This window comes from Nerophis ophidion, linkage group LG06 (genome assembly GCF_033978795.1).
Source record: "Nerophis ophidion isolate RoL-2023_Sa linkage group LG06, RoL_Noph_v1.0, whole genome shotgun sequence".
Lineage (NCBI taxonomy): Eukaryota > Metazoa > Chordata > Actinopteri > Syngnathiformes > Syngnathidae > Nerophis > Nerophis ophidion.
In genome coordinates this window covers 31,934,882-31,943,619 of record NC_084616.1, presented here as the reverse complement: position 1 = coordinate 31,943,619, position 8,738 = coordinate 31,934,882, and positions in this window count along the sequence as shown.

Here is an 8,738-nt window from a genome sequence, read left to right as displayed (position 1 = left end):
CATGGATGTGTTAGAGTGTGACAGTCAACTTCAACATTCTCCAACTCTCTGGTCAGGAATCTGTGAGTGATATTCCAAACCTTGCTTCCTTTGGGCTTCTGTGATGACACATACAGTTAATTGCAAAAGTCTTAGACCAACTGTAGATATGTTATTTTAGCATCACTTTTATGACCACAAATAATTGGAATTCTACTTAGTAAAGTGCAGACCTCCACAAAACTGAATTGTTCAAAAAAATTGAATGAAAGAGTTTCCCCCTCCCCCATTTGATTGTTAGTTACTACTTTTGTTGACCCTGGACATGTTCTAAAAATTAAACAATTAAAATATTTTTAATAAGCTACTGGCCCGCTCCTGGCTAAATTGAGGAATTTTACAAATGTTCAATTACAAATGTTTTTACACCTTTTAGTTTAAGTGAACACTTGTACTATTTTAATTAAACCAGAACTAAATTTGATCCAGTTTTTGCTCCAAAACAAATTCATGGGAAAACATGTGTCATTATAAGTGCAATCAACTTAAACTTAGATTTAGACAAACTAAAATAAAATAAAATCGGTTTGTATTAGTTTTTCCCCCATTTGATTTTTAGTTAGTATTTTTATTGACCCTGTATATGTTCAAAAATTAAATAAGGAAAATGGTTAGCTAATTTTTAATAAGGTACTCGGCCCCTCCAGGCTAAATTGGGGCCCAAACAGAATTTTATTTGGAGGCAGCTCAATTACAAATGTTTTTACACCTTTTAGTTTAAGTGAACACTTATTGTACTATTTTAATTAAACTACAGTAAAATTTGATGCAGTTTTTGCTACAAAACAAATGCATGGTAAAACGTGTCATTATTAGTGCAATCAACTTAGACTTAGATTTAGACTAACTAAAATAAAATAAAAGTGATTTGTATTTGTTTTTTTTTCCCATTTGATTTTTAGTTAGTATTTTTATTGGCCCAATTACCAATGTTTTTAACACCTTTTAGTTTATGGAACACTTGTAGTATTTTAATTAAACTAGAATTCAATTTGATGCAATTTTTGCTCCAAAACTAATTTATTCATTAGTAATGCTATCTAATAATGGATTGGTTTTTAATTAGATTAATCACACACTTGGATAAAGATTTGTGATTAATCACAGTAAATGAGAAAAAGGGAGGGGCGACCCTGATAAGATATGATATAAGACAACACCAAGCTAAGTTTTGTCTGGATACTTATCATATTTTGAACTACTGAACATTGTAATGGTTTTAGCATAAATTTAAGCCTATATTTAATATTAACAATCTGTTCTGTATGTCGCTTTCTGTGGGAGAAGTTTGTCTAACATTTCTGTATAACATTGGGAGTGGTGCCTCTGGATTGGCAGACCGGGGTGGTGGTTCCTCTCTTTAAGAAGGGGAACCGGAGTGTGTGTTCCAATTATCGTGGGATAACACTCCTCAGCCTTCCTGGTAAGGTCTATTCAGGTGTACTGGAGAGGAGGCTATGCCAGATAGTCGAACCTCGGATTCAGGAGGAACAGTGTGGTTTTCGTTCCGGTCGTGGAACTGTGGACCAGCTCTATACTCTCAGCAGTGTCCTTGAGGGTGCATGGGAGTTTGCTCAACCAGTCTACATGTGCTTTGTGGACTTGGAGAAGGCATTCGGCCGTGTCCCTCGGGAAGTCCTGTGGGGAGTGCTCAGAGAGTATGGGGTATCGGACTGTCTCATTGTGGCAGTCCGCTCCCTGTACGATCAGTGTCTGAGCTTGGTCCGCATTGCCGGCAGTAAGTTGGACCCGTTTCCAGTGAGGGTTGGACTCCGCCAAGGCTGTCCTTTGTCCCCGATTCTGTTCATAACTTTTATGGACAGAATTTCTAGGCGCAGTCAAGGCGTTGAGGGGATCCGGTTTGGTGTTTGATGTGGTTCTGATGGCTTCATCTGGCCAGAATCTTCAGCTCTCACTGGACCGGTTTGCAGCCGAGTGAGAAGCGACTGGAATGAGAATAAGCACCTCCAAGTCCGAGTCCATGGTTCTCGCCCGGAAAAGGGTGGAGTGCCATCTCCAGGTTGGGGGGAGACCCTGCCCCAAGTGGAGGAGTTCAAGTACCTCGGAGTCTTGTTCACGAGTGAGGGGAGAGTGGATCGTGAGATCGACAGGCAGATCGGTGCGGCGTTTTCAGCAATGCGAACGCTGTATCGTTCCGTTGTGGTGAAGGAGCTAAACCAGAAGCCAAAGCTCTCCATTTACCGGTTGATCTACGTTCCCATCCCCACCTTTGGTTATGAGCTTTGTGTTATGACCGAAAGGACAAGATCACGGGTACAAGCGGCCAAAATTAGTTTCATCCGTCGGGTGGCGGGGCGCTTTCTTAGAGATAAGGTGAGAAGCTCTGCCATCTGTGAGGAGCTCAAAGTAAAGCCGCTGCTCCTCGATTTCGAGAGGAGCCAGATGAGGTGGTTCGGGCATCTGGTCAGGATGCCACCCGAACGCCTCCCTAAGGAGGTGTTTCGGGCACGTCCGACCGTTAGGAGGCCACGGGGAAGACCCAGTAAACGTTGGAAAGACTATGTCTCACGGCTGGCCGGGGAACGCCTTGGGATTCCCCGGGAAGAGCTGGACGAAGTGGCTGGGGAGATGAGTGTCTGGGCTTCCCTGCTTAGGCTATTGCCCCCGCGACCCGGCCTCAGATAAGCAGAAGAAGATGGATAAATGGATGAAGGATTATAAAGGGAGACAGTAGTGTAGTAGACCTAAATTTTCATTAAAAACAAGGCATAGGTTTTATTTAACAGGTATATTTAATAATTTTGGCCACTGTAACACAATTTGAATCAGAATCAGAATCAGAATCAGAATCAGAATCAGACATACTTTAGTAATCCCCGAGGGGAAATTAAAATTTTCACCACAATCCCATTCCAGATCAGACAAACATTACAGGGAGACAGAACAGGATCGCTGACGGGTCTGCCAACTTCCGGCACCCCTTACAAAAATGGTGAGATACAGGTAAACAAGCGGGGGGGGGAATGGGAGAAAAAAATAAAAGATTAAAATAAAATAAAATAAAAAAATAATATAGAATATAGTAAAATGTACTTTAATTAAGTGATTCTTTGGTTACAATTGTTACAAGCACCACAGTTTGAGAATCACTGCCCTAGTATTGCAAAGCTGGGATTGGCGGAAGTTGGGGGTGCTTTATTTTCTTTTATTAGATTGATTACTATTTTGTGTGATTTTTGTAAATAAAACAAATGGAGGAAAAAACTTAATTGTCATAATTACTGTAATTAAAACAACTTGCAAAGTAGTAAGTTGTTACACTGTAAATAAATGACCAGGATTTCACAACATTTAACAGTATTTCTTCACGGTAAAATACTATGATCAGAATTTACTGTAACATTACAACAAATCAATGCAAAAATTACGTTTCATAATATATTTCACAGCCATTAACTTTTATCCATCCATCCATTTTCTACCGCTTGTCCGGTTCAGGGTGGCGGGGGGTTGCTGGAGCCTATCTTATCTGCATTCGGGCAGAAGGCAGTGTACACCATGGACAAGTCGCTTCACACTACATTCAAACACAAGGGCCAATTTAGTGTTGCCAATCAACCTATCCCCAGGTGCATGTCTTTGGAGGTGGGAGGAAGCTGGAGTACCCGGAGGGAACCCACGCATTCACGGGAAGAACATGCAAACTCCACACAGAAACATCCCGAGCCCGGGATTGAACCCAGGACAACTCAGGACCTTCGTATTGTGAAGCACATGCACTAACCCCTCTGCCACCGTGCTGCCCAATTACCTTTTATTTCACAGTAAATTGCTGTAATCATTGTCCTCTTTAACATCACAACAAATTACTGCACTCCTTTATTTTTATTTTGCCTATCATTCAAACTCATTATGACAGACATGACGATGAAGATATATATATATATATATATATATATATATATATAGTTTCATGTCTCCGATATATATATATATATATATATATATATATATATATATATATATATATATATATATATATATATATATATATATATATATATATACATATATATATATGTAGGTGTGGGAAAAAATCACAAGACTACTTCATCTCTACAGATGAAGTAGTCTTGTGAGGTTCAGGTTCAGGTTGAGGCTAGCAAGCTGGGAGAGGAGGAAACTCCCAACGAGTTCGCACGTTTTCTGCTCCGAAACGTGCGAACTCGTTGGGCCGCAAGTTCCTCACTCTGATCGACAAACACTTCCCCAAAGGCAACACCCTAAGAAAAATATTCAACAAGAACAACATTAAATTGAGCTACAGCTGTATGAATAACATGCAACAAATCATTTCGAACCACAACAAAGCAATTGCAAAAGGACTGCCTACCCCCAGACTAAACGACTCTGAAACCAACAATGAATGTAACTGTCGCAAGAAACCTGATTGCCCTCTCAACGGAAGGTGCTTACAGACATCAGTCGTTTACCAAGCAAAGGTAATACGCAAGGACATTAACACATCCGACACATACGTAGGATTAACCGAAGGAGCGTTCAAAACAAGATGGAATAATCACAACGCCTCCTTTAGAAACCAGACTTTGCAGAATTCTACAGAACTCAGCAAACACATTTGGAACCTCAAAGACAATAATGTTGAATATTCAATAACATGGCAAATTCTTGCATCCAGCACACCTTACAACAGTGGTAATAAAAGATGCAACCTATGCTTAAAAGAGAAACTGTTTATTATATATCATCCAGATCTATCATCCCTCAACAAGCGCAGTGAAATCATTTCAACATGCCGCCATAGACGGAAACACCTCCTAGGTAACACATGAGCCAATCACCACACTCTACGCCTGCTTGTACCCACCCACTCTGTGCTCTATATAAACAATTGTATGTGAATGCTTCCATTAAAATCTCCTGATGATTGAGGGAACCCCTCATGAAACAGATCTGTAGAGATGAAGTAGTCTTGTGATTTTTTCCCACACCTACATATTGCGCTCTACCACGGTATCGAGCACTATTCTCTGGATAATCCAGTCAAGACATACATATATATATATATATATATATATATATATATATATATATATATATATATATATATATATACCCATCCATTTTCTACCGATAATTCCCTTTTGGGGTCGCGTGGGGGCGCTGGTGCCTATCTCAGCTACAATCGGGCGGAAGGCGGCATACACCCTGGACAAATCGCCACCTCATCGCAGGGCCAACACAGATATATATAGATATATATATATTTTTTTTTTCATATCTCCGTCGTCATGTCTGTCATGTTTTTGAATAATAGGCAAAATAAAAATAAAGAAGTGCATATATATATATATATATATATATATATATATATATATATATATATATATATATATATATATATATATATATATATATATGTATATATATATGTATGTATATATATATGTATATATATATATATGTATATGTATATATATATGTATATATATATGTATATATATATATATATATATATATATATATATATATATATATATATATATATATATATATGTACAGTTGTGATCAAAATCATTCAACCCCCACACAATTTTGGTGTTTTAGCAAGTTGGACATTTATTCTGTATGTTGTTTATAGTCATATCAAATAAAGATGCATTAAATAGACAAATCCAACTTGAATTACAATATTATATTTTGTAACATACCAAACAGTGTCATTTCTCTTAATATCTCATTGACAAAATTATTCAACCCCTTGAAGATTATAACTCTTAAGAACAGAATTTGAATAAGGTCTTTTCAATCAGATGTTGAAAACACCTGTAGATGTGATTAGAACCATAACGAGCAACAATTAAACTGATTGAAAAAGACTGTGACGCTCAGCTTCTTGTAGACGGTCAATGGTGTATTTGCAACACGGTGAAGTCCAGGGAGTGGTGAAAGAAGTCAAGAGAGGAGGTAAATTATCTTCATAAGAAAGGATATGGATATAAGGAAATAGCAAAGACATTACACATTCCAAGAGACACAGTTGGGAGCATAATTTGCAAGTTTAAAGCTAAAGGCACAGGGGAAACACTACCTGGGCGCGGTAGAAAGAGGATGCTGTGTGCAACTGCTGTCAGGTATTTGAAGCGTACAGTGGTGAAAAACCCCCGGGTAACAGCTGAGGAACTACAACAGGACATTGCAGAGGAGGGAACGCAGGTTTCGTCCCAGACAATAAGGCGCGCACTACGAGATGAAGGCCTCAGTGCCAGAACTCCCAGGCGCACCCCACTTCTGACTACCAGGCACAAGAAAAATAGACTCCAGTATGCCAAAAATCATCTGGACAAACCCCAAAGGTTTTGGGAAACTGTTCTATGGAGTGATGAGACAAAACTGGAACTCTTTGAGCCTATGAATCAACGTTATGTCTGGAGGAGAAAAAATGAAGCTTACAAAGAGAAGAACACCTTCCCTACTGTTAAGCATGGTGGGGGGTCAATCATGCTCTGGGGCTGTTTCTCTGCCTCAGGTATCGGGAATCTCCAGCGCGTTCAAGGCATTATGAATTCTATTTCCTACCAGGATATTTTCGCTGCAAATGTCATGAAGTCAGTGACGAAGCTGAGGCTTGGGAGACGTTGAACCTTCAAACAGGACAACGATCCCATGCATACCTCCGAATCAACATCAGACTGGTTGCAAAAGAAGGGCTGGAGGACTCTGGAGTGGCCTTCACAGTCGCCAGACCTAAATCCTGCAGAAAAGCTGTGGTGGGACTTGAAGAAGGCAGTTGCAGCACGCAAGCCCAAGAATATGAATGAACTGGAGGCCTTTGCCCAAGAGGAATGGGCTAAAATACCTGTAGATCGTTGCAAGAAGCTTGTGTCCGGTTATGTATCACGTTTGAAGGATGTAAATACTGCCAAAGGGTGTTCTACTACAGTGGATCCCAACCTTTTTTCAGTGAAGTACCCCCTATGAATATTTTTTTTAATTCAAGTACCTCCTAATCAGAGCAAAGCATTTTTGGTTGAAAAAAATATATAAAGAAGTAAAATACAGCACTATATTATCAGTTTCTGATTTATTAATTTGTATAACAGTGCAAAATATTTCTCATTTGCAGTGGTCTTTCTTGAACTTTTTGGAAAAAAAGATATAAAAATAACTAAAAAGTTGTTGAAAAATATACAAGTGATTCAATTATAAATACAAATTTCTACACATAGAAGTCATCATCAACTTAAAGTGCCGTCTTTGGGGATTGAAATAGAGATCCATCTGGATTCATGAACTTCATTCTAAACATTTCTTCACAAAAAAAATAAATCTTTAACATCAATATTTATGGAACATGTCCACAAAAATCTAGCTGCCAACACTGAATATAAACATGTTGCATATTTTTTCAAAGTTTATGAACTTACATTCATGTTTTGTTGAAGTATTATTCAATAAATATATTTATAAAAGATTTTTGAATTGTTGCTATTTTTAGAATATTTAAAAAAAATCTCACGTACCCCTTGGCATACTTTCAAGTACCCCGAGGGGTACGCGTACCCCCATTTGAGAACCACTGTCCTACTAAGTACTAAAGATGCATGTAACTAGGGGGTTGAATAATTTTGTCAATGAGATATTAAGAAAAATGTCCTTTTTTGGTATTTTGTAAAATACAGTGTTACAATTTAAGTTGCAGTTGTCTATTTGACACATCCTTTTTTTTTTTGATATGTCTATAAACAAAATACGGAATAAATGTCCAACTTGCTAAAACACCAAAATTGTGTGGGTGTTGAATAATTTTGATCTCAACTGTATATACACACATTATTATTATTATTTTTTTTTAATGCATTCAAACTCGTAAATAAAAGTCCGCTTACAGCAGAGCCAGTGGGAGGTCCTCCATTCCGCCCACAAAACCCAATTAAAAAAACCATCCAAAAGTGCAAACAAAACTCCATTTACATTTCGTGATTGGAATATTAACCAAGTATTAGTGGTATTGTTATTCTAAGCGCTAACACAGACAAACTATTTATAGCGGCGTGAATAAACATTAAGCTTCATTTGTGCAATTAGCACCATTGGAATACATTTAAGAGCCTGTAATATAGTGCGTGTATTATAAGAAATAATGACTTTGCCACCCTCGGTTTGCTTTTGCCCTCACATGCAAATGCACATTCCAGCATATGCGAGGGAACAAACTGTGCACCTGGGCATGTTGTCGGCACATATCTGATCAATAGTCCAAATGCAGAGTGATGATTAGACCTCATGCTTGCAAGCTGATATGCTCAAACGTCAGACTTGCAAGCTCGGCCCAATTCAAGGTGAAAGCGGAGCCATTGTCCACCCCGAATAAACTCGCATTTAATGTTCTTAATGAAGGCATCAATCATGTGACATGTGTAATAAGTTGTGATTGATGGGACAAGCGGTAGGAAATGGATGGATGGACAAATTATATCATGGTTGCACTGGAAATACTTTGGCTTTAGAGAAGTGCAAGTATTCAATTGGCTGCCTCCCGGCGGGCCCCCCTGACCTCTGACCCTGCTAGTCAGACTCTAAATTCACCACCATGGTGCCAGGACTTTGTATTAACAAGAAGCCTTTTCATCCCGCCACACATGCAGAGTGGACGGAAGGGAGAAAGAACAGCTTATTTGGAGCAGGCCCTTCTTGACATGCAGTTTAACATATCA